Source organism: Castor canadensis, chromosome 12, assembly GCF_047511655.1.
Source record: "Castor canadensis chromosome 12, mCasCan1.hap1v2, whole genome shotgun sequence".
Taxonomy (NCBI): Eukaryota; Metazoa; Chordata; class Mammalia; order Rodentia; family Castoridae; genus Castor; species Castor canadensis.
Genome location: NC_133397.1, coordinates 6,511,972 through 6,529,338, shown reverse-complemented (window position 1 = coordinate 6,529,338; position 17,367 = coordinate 6,511,972).

Below are 17,367 nucleotides of genomic sequence, written 5' to 3'. Positions count from 1 at the left end.
GCACTAGGGAGTACAGACACCCCCAACAGGGCCGAGGTGAAGGGACATGACCCCCTTTCCATGGGGTCTTTCCACAGGACTGAACTTAGAGGATGCAGGACCTGGCTCTTGAGGCTTTCCATGGGCTCTGGGAAAGCAAGGAGGGGTGAGTATCTTGGAGAGGCCAGATGCCAACTGGCCCGAGGGCAGTTCCCAGTGCACCAGGTCTTTCTCTCTGAGGCTGAGGCTCAAGGAAACCTCTGGCATAGCTTGCAGATCCCAAGGCTGTTGCACAGAGCCTTTGTGGCTATGTTGAGAAGTGGCATCTTCTAATTTTCAGAGGAAGCTGTTGCTTCTTTCCCCACGACCTCTGACCTAGGTGACAGAAAACAATGCTCTCCAAAATCAGAGCACGAGCTGGGGACTTCTCCATTAGAAGTAAGGAAAAGGGCTGCTGAGGGGAGGGGATCATGGGTGTCCAGTTGGCTTTTCTTTCTCCTGCATTTGACACTTTCTATGTCTTGTATACTTGACTCTCTACAAAAAGGAGAAGGCACATAGACTGCACAAATATTTAAAGGAAAAATACCAATAGCTACAACATATTGAGTGCTAGACCCTGGCATTGCATGGTATTGATTCCCCAGAAGAAGCCCATGGGTGGGGACCATAACTCTCCATTTTATAGATGAGATATTAAGGTACTTTTCACAGAGCTGGCAAGAGCAGAGCTGGAGTTTGCTGCCAGGTGAACCAATTCTAGGACACCAGCTATTAACCACTTCTTTACAGATCTCAGTGGAAAGAAAAGGCATGGTAATTACAATTTTTCAAACTATGGGCAATACCATCTTGTTGAAAAAAAGGACAGGCCAATCTATGGTGAGATGAACGAGGGTCTGCAGCATCTCTTCAGGTGGGGCCGACATCAGTGGGGATGAACTTAGGATAAGTATCGTGGGATTTATGAAAATTGGGAAGTTAAAAATGAAAATGGTCTAGGCAAAGAGTAGGAGCTCAATCCTTTGTCTTAACAGGTATGAGGGTGGATTGGATGAACTTGGCTCAGTTGGAAGGAGCCAGACTTTGCCATAATGTCAAAATCCTATAGATCATGTAGAAGGGAAGCTTCCAGTTGGAGATGAGCTCCCAGTGGACAAACCCAGAGAACCCTCAGGTAACTGACAGGTGCAGACAGTGAGATGCTCAGGGTTGCTCAAAGGTACTCCACTCTCTCCTCAGTACTCTTTCCTATTGCCAAGTTCCCTTTTCTTGGCCTTCTGCTCGCAGCAAATCTGGAACAACTCTCGCCTCTTGGAGAGACATGGCACCTATTTCCTGCTCCAGATTTTGTGCTCTAAGCACATCCCTGATGGAAGACTTTGCCCCACTTTAGGGACTAGTGAAGCAAGAGTTAGCAAAGCAGGGGTCGGGAGTTCCTCCCAACACCATCCGAATGTCACTGACCCTCTTGTGTCAGTGATGGTGGCACTAACCATGGTTTCCAGAAGTTATTCTAAAAAACTAGATAGCATTTGTTGCCCTCAATGCAGAGAAACTAAAGCAGATACCTTAAAAGCAACTGAGGCCAATAGGAGAAGAGGACCAGGAACTAGAGAAAAGGTTAGATCAAAAAGAATTAACCTAGAAGGTAACACCCACGCACAGGAAATCAATGTGAGTCAATGCCCTGTATAGCTATCCTTATCTCAACCAGCAAAAACCCTTGTTCCTTCCTATTATTGCTTATACTCTCTCTTCAACAAAATTAGAGATAAGGGCAAAATAGTTTCTGCCGGGTATTGAGGGGGTGGGGTGGGAGGAGGGGAGGAGTGGGTGGTAAGGGAGGGGGTGGGGGCAGGGGGGAGAAATGACCGAAGCATTGTATGCACATATGACTAATAAAAAAATAATAAAAAAAAAGAAGTTATGCTAGGCTGGGAGTGGTGGCTCACACCTATGGTCTCAGCTACTCAGGAGGTGTAGATAGGAAGATCCTAGTCCATGTCAGCCCCAGGTAGAAAGAGTGAAACCCTGTCTGAAAAACTAAAGCACAAAAGAGCTGGGGGGCCTCGCTCAGTGGTAGAGCAACTGTCTAGCAAACATGAGGTCCTGAGTTCAAACTCCAGTACTGTCCTCAAACCAAACAAAAAACAAAAATAAAACTCAAAAAAGATATGCCATGAACAGCTGGGGTTGTTGAAACCCAAGTTCAAAAGCATCCCTACTGTTTGTCAGATGTTCCTGCAGGTATAGATCCACTTGGTTCTGGTTCAAACCCTAGAAACACGTAGGTGGTCCCAAGAAACAGGCTGATTACTTCACATATCTGATGGCTGATCATGGGAAGGGGATTAAAACAGTTATTTGTGGATTAAGATGTAGAACAGAAGTCAGAAGGGCAGAGAATACGCCATGGAAAAATTTAGCACAATGAAAATGTAGAGTAAGTATTGTGGGATTTATGCAAGCCAGAAAGTTAAAAATGAAAACGAGCCAGGCTGGGCAAAGAAAACAATAAGTGTGGTGCAAAGAAAAGATCCGTGGTCTTAAGACCATCTCCACTTCTGTTGTCTCCCACATCAGTGTGGGACTTGGGTCACCTTGGTGCTCATCCCACCTTCAAGGAAGTTGGTAGCACAGCATGAAAGTCACAGGGTGATTGTCTGGATTAGAATGTGCTTAGAGGAACCCAGACTGGTTACACCCACTCAGGTCTCAATAACTGGTATTCTGGCTCAAACAACCTGCACTAAGAACTTCCAGAATGACCTGCTTCTGAGGGTGGGAACCCCAAGCACTGAAGACATTTAAGAAAATCTCAGGACCAAGCAAACAGAGAAGATTGTGGCTTTGGGAATTACCCAGTGTGATGGTGCCCAGGGCCTAGCAAATCAACCAGGCCTTTTGCAGGAAGGCTTCCAATCAGAAAAAGGCAGCCCTTTTGGCCACCTGCCTCCTGTCTGATGAGGGGCTCACTGTGTGGAGGACATGACTAGAAGAACGTCCAAGTCAAACAGTGGGCTGGAGGGCACAGTGGTGGAAGCAGGTGTTTCATATGGAGTTGTATCCTTGGTTAGGACCCCTGGTCAGGGGAGGGGGCATGCACTGGAGAGCCTTGGCATGCCCCTCAGTCACAGCTGATACCATGGGATAAGCCCCAGCTGCTGCCTTGCATTCTAGTTGGAGAGGAAGATGTATCTGAAATGAAAGGTTAACACCAACAGGAGACAGTTAGTATTGGAGTCACATTAAGAAAGAAGGTTGAGGGAGGCAAGAGGACTTTGTATTAGGGTTGCTGGAAAATGGTGAGAAGCAGATGTACACAGTGGCCTCGAGTTAGTGTTAGAATTTGGACCTAGAGCAGTGTGGGCTTGAGATCCAGACAGAGAGCCTGGGGGTAGGAAAGAGTCTGTCCGGGGAAACTCTGCCAGGTGGGTTTAAGACACCTCCAGCAGCAGTCTTTGCCAAAGTGGGGTGTGGGTTGAAGGAGGCAGAAGAGACATGAGGTCTGGACTGTGCAGGGTCTTGTCTGGGGTCTTTTCCCCATGGGGAAGGACTTCTTGGCAGGAGGATGGCATCTCATTCTTTGTTTCTGATGATAACTGGATGGGAGGGACTCAGTATAAGTGGTGGACTTGAACTGGCTGGCGTGCTGGAGAAAGTTTCAGAGAGGGGATGAACCAGGCTGTGGGCTGTGGAAGGTTGGGGGAAAGAAAGGAGTGGAAGGATGGAAAGAGGCCACCTTGGCTGTGAAGACAAGAAAGCAGGAATCTGAAACCATGTTAACTTTTCTCTGCTGGGGGTTCATGGGTTCAGCAAAGGAGGGGACTCCATCCTTCCCAGGGAAGGAGCCTGTGGGGTCACAGGCTGGGGAAGTCTTGTACAGTGTGTGTTCCATGCTGCTTTTGACACTGCTCAGGAGCCCAAGGAAGCACATGTGGCTGCTTGACTATGCCAATTGTGAACTAGCCGTGACCATGAAGCGGAAATGTAATCGTCATGAAAATTACATTCACTGTGTATAGCCATGCAGCAGGCAGTGTGCAGGGGCTTGACCTGCACAGTCTGCTTTAAACTAGCTGTCAAGGAGGCAGATTCTTACCTACACCCCAAGGAAGCAGATGTCAAGTGCTTACAGGATTTCTCAGTATGGCAGGGCCAGTGAGGGACTCTGGGAGGAAGCGGAGCCCTCCTGACTTCCTGCCCATCCTCCATCTAACATAGGACTGGATTCTTGCTCACACCTGGCAGGCCCAGGAGCTGCTCATATCTTCAGCTGTCCCCTCTACAGCTTGGCATCCAGGCCTTCCTGCTAGTGGGGCAACTTAGAGGTCCAACATCTAGAAGGCAGTCTCTGGAAGAAGGTGGGTACATGCTGAGGGGTCCACCCCTGCAGGAATTCTCCAGTGCCTCAGGATTCACAAGGGTCGGTGCTGCTTACCATTCTTGAGGTCATCTCTCCTAGACTGAGTTAGCCATGAGTTAGGCACTCACTTCCAGCCGGTCGTTATTATGGCTGAAAGATTTACATAGTGCAGATTTGGGGAAGGTGAGCTCCTCCTCTGTTGCCTCTGCCTTTCTCCACCTCATAACAGCCTCCTTCTGTCTTCTTCCATCTGAGGAACAGGAAGTGCTGTCAGTGTAGCTTGGGTTGAGTGCAGGTCAGGTTGTTAACTTTACCAGACACTCATGGAGCATCCACTACTTGACCAGCACCACAAAGGCAAGCCAGGACTCTAAGGAGCCCACAGAAGGCCAAGAGAAACAAAATGGCTTATTATTATGACCTAAAGAGGAACATAGGAAGTTCCTTAAGAGAAAATAAAGGTGGGAGGCAGGGAGTCCAGCTTCTTTGTTGCTGAGGCCACCTGAGGAAGCTCTGGGGAAGGGGGCATTAAGAGTGGTGCTATGCACCCATGTTTATTGCAGCACTATTCACAATAGCCAAGTTATGGAAACAGCCAAGATGCCCCACTACTGACGAATGGATTAAGAAAATGTGGTATCTCTACACAATGGAATTTTACTCAGCCATGAAGAAGAACAAAATGTTATCTTTCGCTGGTAAATGGATGGAATTGGAGAACATCATTCTAAGTGAGGTTAGCCTGGCCCAAAAGACCAAAAATCGTATGTTCTCCCTCATATGCAGACATTAGATCAAGGGCAAACACAACAAGGGGATTAGACTATGAGCACATGATAAAGCAAGAGCACACAAGGGAGGGGTGAGGATAGGTAAGACACCCAAAAAACTAGATAGCATTTGTTGCCCTCAACGCAGAGAAACTAAAGCAGATACCTTAAAAGCAACTGAGGCCAATAGGAGAAGGGAACCAGGAACTAGAGAAAAGGTTAGTTCAAGAAGAATTAACCTAGAAGGTAACACACGTGCACAGGAAACTAATGGAGTCAACTCCCTGTATAGCTATCCTTATCTCAACCAGCAAAAACCCTTGTTCCTTCCTATTATTGCTTATACTCTCTCTACAACAAAATTAGAGATAAGGGCAAAATAGTTTCTACTGGGTATTGAGGGGGTGGGGGGGAGAGGGAGGGGCGGAGTGGGTGGTAAGGGAGGGGGTGGGGGCAGGGGGGAGAAATGACCCAAGCCTTGTATGCACATATGAATAATAAAACAATAAAAAAAAAGTGGTGCTATGAATGGATGGGTTTAAAATGAACTGTGGTGGGGCGGGGCACATTTCTGCAGCAAGGAACAGAGCAAGCAAAGCATACCAGCAGACTGGGTGCAGGGGCTGGGCTGGAGCTGTTCTCTGAGCAGAGAAAGCACTGAAAGGTTTTAATAGATGTTATGGGCTGAATTGTGTGACCCCCCTGTACTACCCCAAAAAGATATGTGGAAGTCCAAGTACATTAGAATGTGACTTACTTTGGAAATAGGATTGCAGATATATTTGGTTAAGAAAAGTCAGGTTGGAGGGCTCCACCCTATTCTGATGTGGCTGGTGCTCTTGTAAGAAGAAAAGGCTCAGGGACCTGAGGGAGAATGCCAAGTGCCATGAAGGCAGAGGCTGAAGCTTAGGAAGGCCAAGGACTTTGGCAAACCACCAGGAGCTGGCAGAAGCAGGGGGCTCTGTCCCAGGTTTCAGATGGAGCATGCCATCACACCTTGACTTTGGACTTCTGCCTGCAGGGCTGCGAGAGAATACACTTCTGTTGTCAGCCACCCAGGTGGTGGTCCTTTGTTATGGTGGCACAAAAAAAAGAATTCAGTGGAATTACACTGATGCTACTGTCCCCTGACCCCCTCTCCTCAGGGCCAAGGGCCCTGCCTGGGCTCTAGGCCTGGGCCATCTCTCAGGTTGTGCCTACTTCCAGGGTTTGCACATCAGGGGCTCTGAGCTGCTTCCACCTCATCCCAGCTGGACTGCCCAGTGACCCAGGGCTGGTCACATTGTGGATTGGGTTGTGAAATGCTTAGGTTCATTTTTGTCTTTTCCTGGGAAAAGATACAAGCTTGGGGAAGAAATGATATTATACGAAGAAGGAGATGTTTGGGACAGTGTAGAGTCCTGTGGGAACAGGTGGGAATTCTCCAGACATGGAACTCAGAGACAGGAGAGGAGGCCCAGTGTTAATGATGCTGACTTTGCACCTGTCCATGAAGTGCCATGGCTGAAGGATGTTCCCACTTATCTTGTGTCCATTGAAGAGAAAAGCAGTGTACTGGTGACTTTATGTGGTTACACTCAGGTCAGGGTAGCTGTTTCACAGGTTAGGAAAAACAAAGAGAGCAGAGGGGCTCGTATTGGCTGAGCAACCCTCCGTGGCCAACTTTGCTTTGGGTTAAGAGAGCACTAAGATGACTTCCTGTTCTCTACCTCGTCCTCCAAGTCTTCTCACTCCTAACCCCATTCCTGGCTCTTTTGCCAGCCTTTTTTTCACAGAAGAGGTGAAGGAAAAAGTCTCTCTTACTGGATCTGGAGAGAAGGGCCACCTGTGTCTTACACACTGAGGACATTGTTTGAGATGGTGCCACCTCTATGAAAATATTGGTTCTGTAATGTTGCCAAGATTACCTATCAGCCAGCACTCCTTGTGCAAACTCAATCTGCCTTCTGACAGGTTTAATCAGTGTGCAGTCCTGCTTAGAAAATGTTCATGGTGTTTGTGAGCTTGTTTGCTCACTGTCTCTCCCCACCCTCCCCCAGCCCCAGTCACCTAGCGGGTATGCATGTGCGGGCAGAAGGGAAGTCTTTCTGTAACAGACTGGGAGAGAAATCCTCTCTGTTTCACACTCACATGTCTTTAGGGACTATCTCTTGCCAAGATTCAAAGTCACTCAAGGGGACTGATTGTCTCCCCTGAGCCTCCAGTGTTAGATTCTGAGACTCCTGTGAACAAGGTCAAGGTTTTCAACCACAGGTATCCCTTGGCTTGGAAAGGTTTACTTGGTGGCATTTCCTTTGATGGAATCATCTTTGAAAATAAGAGTGTTGCAATCTTGACACTCTTAGCAAACTCTGCAACTGGATTTTTGTAGAATAATTCTGTACATACTTGCAGGTGAGATATATCTGAGGATGAGGTTGTTGTCTTGGCCATTAATCTCCTTGGGATCAGAAAAGGTTATTTTCAAGTTCTGAAAATGAGTAAGAAGCTCAAAAATCACCTAGACATGTTGGGCGCTGGTGCCTCAAACCTGTAATTCCAGCTACTAAAGAGGTAGAGATCAGGAGCGTGGTTTGAAGCTAACCCTGGGCAAATAGTTCATGAGACCCTATCTTAAAAACACCCTTCACAAAAAAGGACTGTTGGAATGGCTTAAGGTGTGGGCCCTGAGTCAAACCCCAGTACTGCAAAAAAATAATAATAAAAAGTCACCTAGGTACTGTATTGCCATTTTTAAAAGTTGAGCATGGATAGAAATTAATAATAAAATGTGTTGGACCTTTAAAGTAACTGATTTAATAATACACTATATAAAGGACAATAATTTGAATAGGATTATCAGATAAATTCCCCTCTGCCTTCCCTTCTCACCTCCAAGTTTCTTATAAATGGCTGTTTTAAATTATGGATTTATTGTAGGGAGAAAATTAATAGACAGAGTTGGAGTAGTGAGCTGGGCAGTCAGTGTGTGGGTCCAATACTCCTTCTGTGCTCCTGACTTGTGTGTGACATTAGCCAAAGCAGTTAGCCTCTCCGGGGCTCAGCTTCTCCATCTGTAAAAGGGGAATATTGCTTGTCAGCTGTTCTACAGGGAGTAAGATGAATGAGCTGACCCTAGATGAGAAATAAAGGACTCAGAGATGTGGATGAAGGCAGCAGGGGAATAAGACTGACTCCCCAGGCCACAAATTCTGGCTCCTTTCAGGACTGATGTTTGTAATCTGTGATGACGCCATGCTGACTTGGCTTGTTACTCAAAAATATTGAAAGCAAATATTAACTCAAGATAATGCAACATGAGCAATGCAAAGGCCAATTAACCCGGAAAAAGAAAATATCACCATATTTTAAAATGATGGCACACGATTGCTTCCAGAACTGCTCAGAAATTCCAGTTTTGTGGCAGCCAGAACATGTTTGAGAAATTAATACTGGGGTATCTCAGAGTGGCTTTGTAATCGTGTCAGATCTGTGCACTGGCCCATTTGCTAGAACTCATCGCTGATAAGGTGCTTGTTAGAGAAACGGGAACTAAATTTATAGCTGGCTTTTGTGGAGCCAATTTATATGCTGTCTGCCGGGGCTCAGAGCTAAGGAGATGTGTTTGAAGCCAAAATTGGCTTTGTGGCTCTCTCCAGCTTCCTCGGCTCAGCTCAGCACCACCTGCCTCCAATCAAGCTGTCCAATCACAGGAAACAATTGTTTTCTTGCTTTCTGGAAAGGGAAGAAATTCATCCAGGAAAGGACTGATTTCGAAATGTTTCTTTTTTCCCCTCTTTAAAAGAAAAAAAAAACCCAGAAAAAAGCCACAACAAATTCAAAACATCAACCGTGTTCTGGAAGAGAAAGGTCTCCCTACTAAAGTACTTCTTTCAAAGTTCGAAAAACAGAATGTTGTCGTCAATGTACTTTGGTGTTTTTGACCACAGACTCCAGATCTGTAATTACCTTTGATAATAACGTTATTTGTTATTAGCCATTCAGAAGAAAGAAGCTCTCTTTTAACATGCAAGGCAGTAATTAAAGGCTGTGGATTTCACAGGTGAAATCTTGTAGAAAGTACGAGTTTGAAGTCAAAGAATTTAGCCATCCACCTCTGCATAATTGCACTTTCTTCTCCAAATAAAATCTTGTATTTGAAACAATGAAATCAGGGCAATGATACTACTTATCTTTGAGCCCAAGTCTCTTTTGTTTGAACTCTAATTTGACTTGCTACAGCTCACTTCTCTGAAATGGTTAAAATTGCAACATAGAAGTGGAAAGTAGAAATCGGTGGTCACGCATAGATGGCACTTCACGTGCAGTGACATGGATGATAATTGCAGACATGCTTTTCACTGCCAGGAGATAGTTTACCGGAATGAACGAATAAACTTTGCTTGATGTGTTTCTAATTCATCTCTTGAGTTTTTCTCTTCAGAAGTAAAAAAATGAGGTCAGGTGCTGTGGCTCAGCTTGTAATTCCAGTGACTCTGGAAGTGGAGATTGATGTTTGAGGCTAGCCAGACAAAAAGTTTGTGAGACCCCTATCTCAACCAATGAAGTTGGTTGTGATGGCATACACCTGTGGTCAATGTGTTGCAAGGAAGGCTTTAGGTGGAGGATAGAGGTCCAGGCTGGTCCTGGGCAAAAATGTGAGACCCTACCTGAAAAATAAGGCTGGATGAGAGTGTGGCTCAGTGGTACAGCATCTGCCTAGCAAGCATAAGGTCTTCAGTTCAAATCCCAGTACTGCCCAAGAAAAGAAATAAAAATGAGACTGCTCACTAATTTATTATTCAATTAAAAACAATGAACTCATGAGAACCACTTATGCACACTTTCATCTCGTTCCTTAGTAAGGATTTTGAATTTCTGAGGTCACCTCCAAAATCTTGCTTAGACTACACTGATGTCTTTCTCCACTCGGAATTCCCTGAGAAAATTATTTGTTTGAATGTGAAATGTCCCCCAAAGGCTCAGAAGCTGGGGCTTTGAATGCCAGCTGATGGGCTCCTGGGGAAGTGACTGGATGCTGAGGGTTCTGACCTAACCAAGGAATTCATCTCAGGTGGGGTCTAGTTGGAGATGGTAGGTCACTGGGTGCATCCCTTGGGGTGTATCTGTCCCTGGCCACTTCCTGAATTCCTCTTTCTGCTTCCTGTCTGCCATGAGGTGAACAGGTACCTTTTCTCACATTCCTGCCACCATGATGTTCTGCCTCACTGTGGGCCCAGAAACATGGAGCCAAGTGACCATGGCCTGAACCCTCTGAAATGTGAGCCAGACTAAATCACTCCTTTCAGTTGTTCATTCAGGTATTTTGGTCACAGCTACAAGAAAGTGACCCACCCATTAATCAAAGGAAAAATTCCATTTCAAGGCAGTTCTGTGTGCAGGACAGTGGCTTGTAGGAATGGCTGCTCTCCTCCACAAAGCCTCCTCGGTCAGATCTCTCATCCAGTTTTTTGACCATGCTCTGGCCTAGTGGACCATGATGGCAGGCAGCAGTTGGTTTGTCTTCACTTCTGCCTGTAGTGCTGCTCTTGGCGAATGTGGACCTGCTGAGGATGGCACTATTTTGCCTCCAGTAGCTCAAAATAAAAATGTGGATGACTAGGTGCTTGATCAAAATGATGAAGGAGAGGATTTTCCTGGATATTTACTCTCATTTCCTTCAAAGCCCTTTTGTCCTTTCTATATCCCCTAAATATCGGTGTGCCTTAGGACCCATTCTCAGCCCCTTTCCTCATACTCTAACATGCTGTGGTGGATGTCACTCACTCCTGTGGTCCCCATACCCAGGGGCTTGCATGCTTATCCACCTGATGGAGGACTGAGAAGTAGGGTGGGGGTCACTAAGCATGCTGGCTCCAAGGCTGGGTGGGACCTTACTCAATCCCCCTGAGTTTAGTTTTCTTACCAAATGGGGAGGTAAGGCAGCCACAAGACAGAACCTGGAGCTACTTAGTGGAAACCTTTGTCGTCAGTCTAGTCCAGGCTTCCTGAGGTTTTTTTTTTTTTTTTTTGATGAATCACGTATTATACCTGCTGGCTACAAACTGTAGCTCTGCCCTGGTCAATCTGGTAGCAGGTTGATACACATGGTGGCTAAGATTACATTTAATGAAAATGAAATAAAATTTGCAGTAGCCATATTTCAAGTGCCCATATGTGCTTGTGGCTCTTCTATTGGACAGCACAGAATTGTAGATCACTCTAGAATACATTGTAGAAGAATCTACTGGGCATCTTGGGTGTGCCTGCTCAGGTCTTTTCCTGTGGCAGCCTCCTCACATGTGACTGGCACTGCCACCACCCTGCTGGCCACGGAGAGCTGGGCGTGCCACTGGGGTTAATGGAACTCTGGGAGCAGATGACCTCAGATTGAATTTCCCAGCTATGTGGTCTGAACCGCTTTGGGTCTCAGTTTCCTCATGTGTACACACATAGTCCTATAGCAAGGGACTATGAAGATTAAACAAAATAATATGTATACTATACTCAGTGGAGCATATGCAGGCTTTACCAAAGAGCAGAATTGTCACTGACTGCTGGGTGAGCTTGTGTCTCTCCAACCAATCCGTGCCTCAGTCCTTCTCCTCCAGGCCACCTGGCTCCCCAGTGTGGGTCTGCAGCCTGACCTCCTGCTCACATACCCCTACTGCCCTGAGGCAAGTCCCTTGGAAAGTCTCTGCTGGATGGAGGCTGATTTCACATCAGAGTCTGTACCTTCACCACACGGTGCTTTATTCACAAGAATGAGTTTCAGACACTGGGAATCGTCCGATTCACGGTGAGATGGTGACTCAGGGGATAATTGCGGGCATGGGGGCTTTCCAGCAACCTAGTTAGATGAAACCACACAGCAACCTTCCTACCCCACGGGGTGACCTACTTCTCAATTCCTGTAGTCTCATCATCCAGTGTGCAGAATTCTGATGAGGCTGGCCGAGTTCATGCTGGGACTTGATGAGAAGGGGGAATTGAAATGAGGTGATGAACTTGGACTTGAGAATCAGAGTGCATGTCGTCCTGGGCTGGTCTGGTCTGGGTGAATGGGGCTTCCTGGGACCCCTGCTGCACAGCCCAGAGTTCTGATTTGTCCCAAGGAATGGGATGTGAATTGTCCTGTCACCCTCGCCTGAGAGGCTGATCTGGGCTCCCCAGCTTCTCTGAGCTAGTGTCCCAATTAGGATGAAAATCCTCAACTGTTCCTCACCTTGATCCTCATTTTGGTTTTAAGAGTCGAAGTGAGAAATGAACTCCAGGAGTCCTGCCTAATAGGGCTCTCCATGAGGCCGGCTGCTCCTAAGTTCGCACCCCAGCGGGATGGAGTGGCAGGGAGAGGCCCCCAAGCCTCTGGTGGGTACATTCATTACACAGCCCACCCAGCACCAGAGACACCCTCGTGGCCAGTTGCTTCTCCTCCTCCCTCCTCTCTTGCCTCACTCCTACAGGTCAAGAACCTCCCCTCCTCTGTGAATCCTCTCCTGCCAATCACAGCCCCACACAGTGATGGTGCAGACCTCCCTCCTGGGGCCTTCCTGGGGGCCCTCTGACCCCTCCCCTCATTGGCTGTGATTTTCCAGTCACCACTCTGTTCCCACTGGACCAGCAGCCCCTGGAGGGCAGACAGCCTGCTGACCATTGTCTGCTCAGGAAAGGGTGGAGGGTTAAGATCTGACAGGTAGGAAAGATCCCACATCACACAGTTGGCACCAGCCTGGGCTAATTTAAAAGTAAGGCAGAAGCTCAGCCCGCCCTGCACCAATGAAATCAGAATGTCTAAGGCCGCTGTCCAGGAATTAGGGTTTTAGATCTGGTGTTCACGGAGGCGGGAGGAGGGCAACTCTGAATGGTAGCAACAGGCGTTTGGAATGTGACTGCTGGGTTTTTGGCCTCCCTCAGACTTCCTGTGCTTTCCTTACTCGGGGAAGTAGGTGGCTATCTGACAGGCGAGTTAAAAACTCGAGTTAAAAACTTCCCATCACCAAGTAGCATTTGTATTGTCATAGCTCATGCAATGCTCACATTTGTAGTGATATTAGGGTAAAAAATCCTGTTTGGGGGGATAAAGGAGAAAGATGGAGGGCATGAATTCAACTATGACATATTGTGAGAACTTTTGTAAATGTCACGATGTACCCCAGTACAACAATTGTGGTAATAAAAATTTTTAAATCCTATTGAGATGCACAAATACCACTATGCTGCCATTCCTTTTGTATTCAGTTTACTGCTTATTACTGTGCAGGTCTGTAGCCTACATGCAATGCACTGTGCCATGCAGCCTCGGTGTGAGGTGGGCTATGTCATCTAGCTTTGCATAAATCCACTCTGCTTTCCACGGAGGACAAAATCACATACCGATGCATTTCTTAGGATGTAGTCCCATTGCTAACCTGTGCAAGGCTGTTTATATTTATGTGTGTGCACATACATACACATATACTGGAAAGAATGCACTAAGTTATGAAGGATAGTTACACAGATCCAAGGGACAATTGTAACCAACTTTTTCACTCCGTTTTTGGAGTACTCTTCTTTCCCCTAATTTTCTGTAATGACTACATCTGACCTAAAAAATACTTCAAAATGCTCCAAGCAACAGAAATGGCCAGGAGGTCACTGGGAATGCAGGGTATGTCATTCCAGGTCTCCTTTGTGAGGACATCTGGAGTTGGGTCCCCTATGTTGGTGCAGTAGACTTTGCCAAGAACAGAGATGGGGCGCTGTGACCCTGAGTCTGAGTCCCAGGAGTCACTGTCCCCTGATATCTGAGGCAGAGAGGATATGCCCTAACTGTTCCCTTCACTCTGGTTGCCCCCTGGTCTTTGCCTCCTTCCCTGGATCATCCCAATATCCTAGGGGTTAGTGAACAATATGACGGGTATACTCCTTGGATCCCAGCCGCACTATTTAGATGTCATTGACCTGGGACAGACCCCAAGTCTCATCTAGTAAGAGCCAAGCTTGTCTTATCTAATAACTCCATCCACAGCATTGTAAGTGAGAAGATAAGCGAAAAGAGCTAGGTGTTCTACATGACACAGAGTAAATCAACTCAAGAGTGTGTGTGCAGTGCAGTGTGTATGTGTGTGTGTTTGTGTTTTCCCATCTGATAAAGGATCCAACATGATCTTCAGCACTCACTTGTAAAGTTTGAATAATTAAGGACACTTATTTTGTAATCTGCCAGACCTATACCAGATGGGGCTCATGGGGGCTTTTGGTTCTGAGAAAGAGGGAGTCACAGAAAGGGAGCATGGTATCTCCATGGGAGTGGGGCTGTTTTTCTCTCCTCTCTTCACAGCAGATGTGGGGGAGGCTGCTGGACAGCCCTGAGGGTCCTCTGTATCTACTTCCTCACAGCCATGTGCCTGGATTGTGGCCTCCTCCATGGATCCTCCTCTAGCACACTTGCTGGGCAGGGAAGTCAATGAACGGCTGCAAATTCAATCTCCCTCTCCTCAAGAAGAGAAGGATAGCCCTGAAGGGAGGCTAGCGGCAGCAGCAGCAGCATCTCAATGTAATGACAGATGATAATGAGCTGGGGCGTTTACCTGGAGCTCCGACCTGGCATGGTCCATGCCCTCCCTTTGCCACCCGTTCCTCTTCCTGGACTCTGAGTGCTCAGAAGCTGTCAGGTGTGCCCCTGACTGTGCCCCTTTCAGGAGACTGGTGCTGAGAAAAAGGCCATATGGGTGATGGGGCCATCCTGGCTGTGGAGTACAGAATAATCCCATCCTGGCACCATTGGGACTCTGTGGGCATGAGCAACATAGCACCAGGCCAAATGCAAATTGTTTTAAAACATGCAAATGAGCTTGGTTCAGGTGCTGCCAAAGAGTTCTCCATTTCAGCAGAGAGTTATTTTGTGCACTTTTACCATGATCATCCAATAAAAATGCAACTGTTCATGGAGTCGTTAAGCAGTACTTTTAGGAGAAGCTGTCAATGAAAGCAGGCCACAAATTTAACCTGATTTGCTAAACTGATTTTACATGCTTTTATCAAAGCCACATCAAAACTTCAAATCTGTGGGCTCTATTTTCGTTGTGAAATTGTTCCTCTGAACACTTGGAGTTCATTTGATTATGAGAGTTCTGTAGCCACTCAGGGCCACAGGCACTCAGGCACGGGAGTGGCTCCTGACCTCAGGGAGCTATGAAGGAAGACTACATGAAGTGGGATGCTAACAGGAAACCAGGTGGCATGGGGTGTGGGTACCACGGGGGAGAGGAAAGGAGAAGATGGTGTCACCCCCACATATCAAGCATTTCCCTGTCCAGGGCTGACTTCAGTGTGAACTTGTGCAATTGCTTAGAGATCCACCCTGAGAGGGCCCCGTGCTGGACTGCACAACCTGCTGCCACTGTTTTGAAGTTAGTAGCAATTATGAACGCAGAACTCTGCATTTTCATGTTGCACCGAGACTGTTTCCTTTCTTCCTGGACACAGCCAGATCACACCTTCCAGCATCCCTTGCAAACTATGTCTCATGGATGGGATGTGAGGGTTATTTGTTTGCCTGATCCATTAGCATCTCCATGTAGGATTGTTTAAAACACACAGACAGACAGACAGACAGACACACACACACACGAGCTTGGTTCAGGTGTCACCAAAGAATTCTGGATCTCAGCAGAGAATTATGTTGTGTATTTTTTACTACCGTTGTCCAACCCCAATGCACCTGTTCCTCCGGCCGTTAAGTTGTGCTTCTAGGAGACACTGTCAAGGGAAGCAGGCCATGTTCTCCTCTTTGGCTAACTGGGCTAACTGGGCTTCCGAGGTGACTTTGGAAGCCATGTGTTGAAGACTATATGGTCTGGGCCTGGATCTCTGAATACCTGCATGGGCTGGAGCTTCCTGCACCCGCAACGGTGTCCCAACCACTTGGATCAGCTCTGGGCTCTCACAGGAGCAGCACAGAGGCAGCTCTTATTGAGTGACCACACATTCTGCTCTGTGGCACCTTTGGCCTTGCCTGGGATCATGAATCTTTGTCAGAGCAAGGAAGGCTTTCTCAGAAGTCTCACAGCACTGTCTCTCTCCACTTATTGGCCAGAATTATGCCATCAGCCCTTTTCTACACCTGTTGCATCAGGGGAAGGAAAGTGTTGTGATTAATTTGGACTAATAAGGACTTGCTACCTAGGGCCAGGGAGGGCCTGGCCATCCCAAGCCAAGTGGCTTTGAACAGTGAGGGATGAGAGGAACTTCCCATTGGTAAGTATCAGGCTTTGTCTGGCACAGGGTGGCACAGGGAGGGCTAGGAAGGGCTTAAAAGTAATAATAAAGACAATAGCTGTTTTTAAGCTTCTGAGGACAGAAAGCAACCATTTCTTTTACTAGTTTTAGAGAAATAAATTATCCTCTGTAATTTCTTATAGAGGGTTAGGAGGATATACATGTATGTTAGTGTGGGGAAACTTTCACCATAACTGAGGTTTGTATAGAAACATGAATGTTCTGGTGGGTGCCAGAAACAAGAAAGGGCCAGGTATGGTGGTACATACTGTAATCCCAGCTACTTGGGAGGTATAGTCAGGAAGATGGGGAGTTCAAGGTCAGCTAGGGCAAAGGTGAGACCCTGTTTCAATAACAAAATAAAAACAAAAGGGCAGGCAGCATAGCTTAAGCAGTAGAGCACTTGCCTAACATATGCTATGAGGCCCTGGATTCAATCGTCAACATTGAAGAGAAAAAAAAGCAGAAAAAGGAAAAAAAAAAAAAGCAGCAAGGGACAAGTCAACATCAAAGAGGCAAACAATGGTTCATGTTCGAGTCTGCAGAGAAGTTTGGGGTGAGGGGAGTGGTTTGCAACAATAAGGCAGGTATACTGTTAAGGAGAGGCTCAAAATCTTCTCCTGGAAGGTTGGGGTCTGGAACAATTTTTGACTCAAATAAAGCCCAGAGCAGAGCTAACTTTTGAGCTGACACTGGTCCCCAAGCTGAATCCAGAGTTTCCTTGCCACCAGCATTTGCTCCTCTGCCGATTCTGCCCCCCATCCCTCTACCATGGTAGAGGCTGGTGGGGGAGGTGGACGACCTGTCCAATTCACCAGACCACTGACAAGATGGGCTTAACCTTTGCATTTGAGCTTTTTCTGCACTTGCTTTCCTGTGGCCTCCCTGTGTCCTGTCTTTGCTTTCTGTGCCCACCTGTGTTGTGAGGACAGCTCTGTTCACATGTCATCCTCAGTGTGCTGTCACACAGAAACCCAATCAAGCCACAAGTATAGCTCGAAACTATCTAAT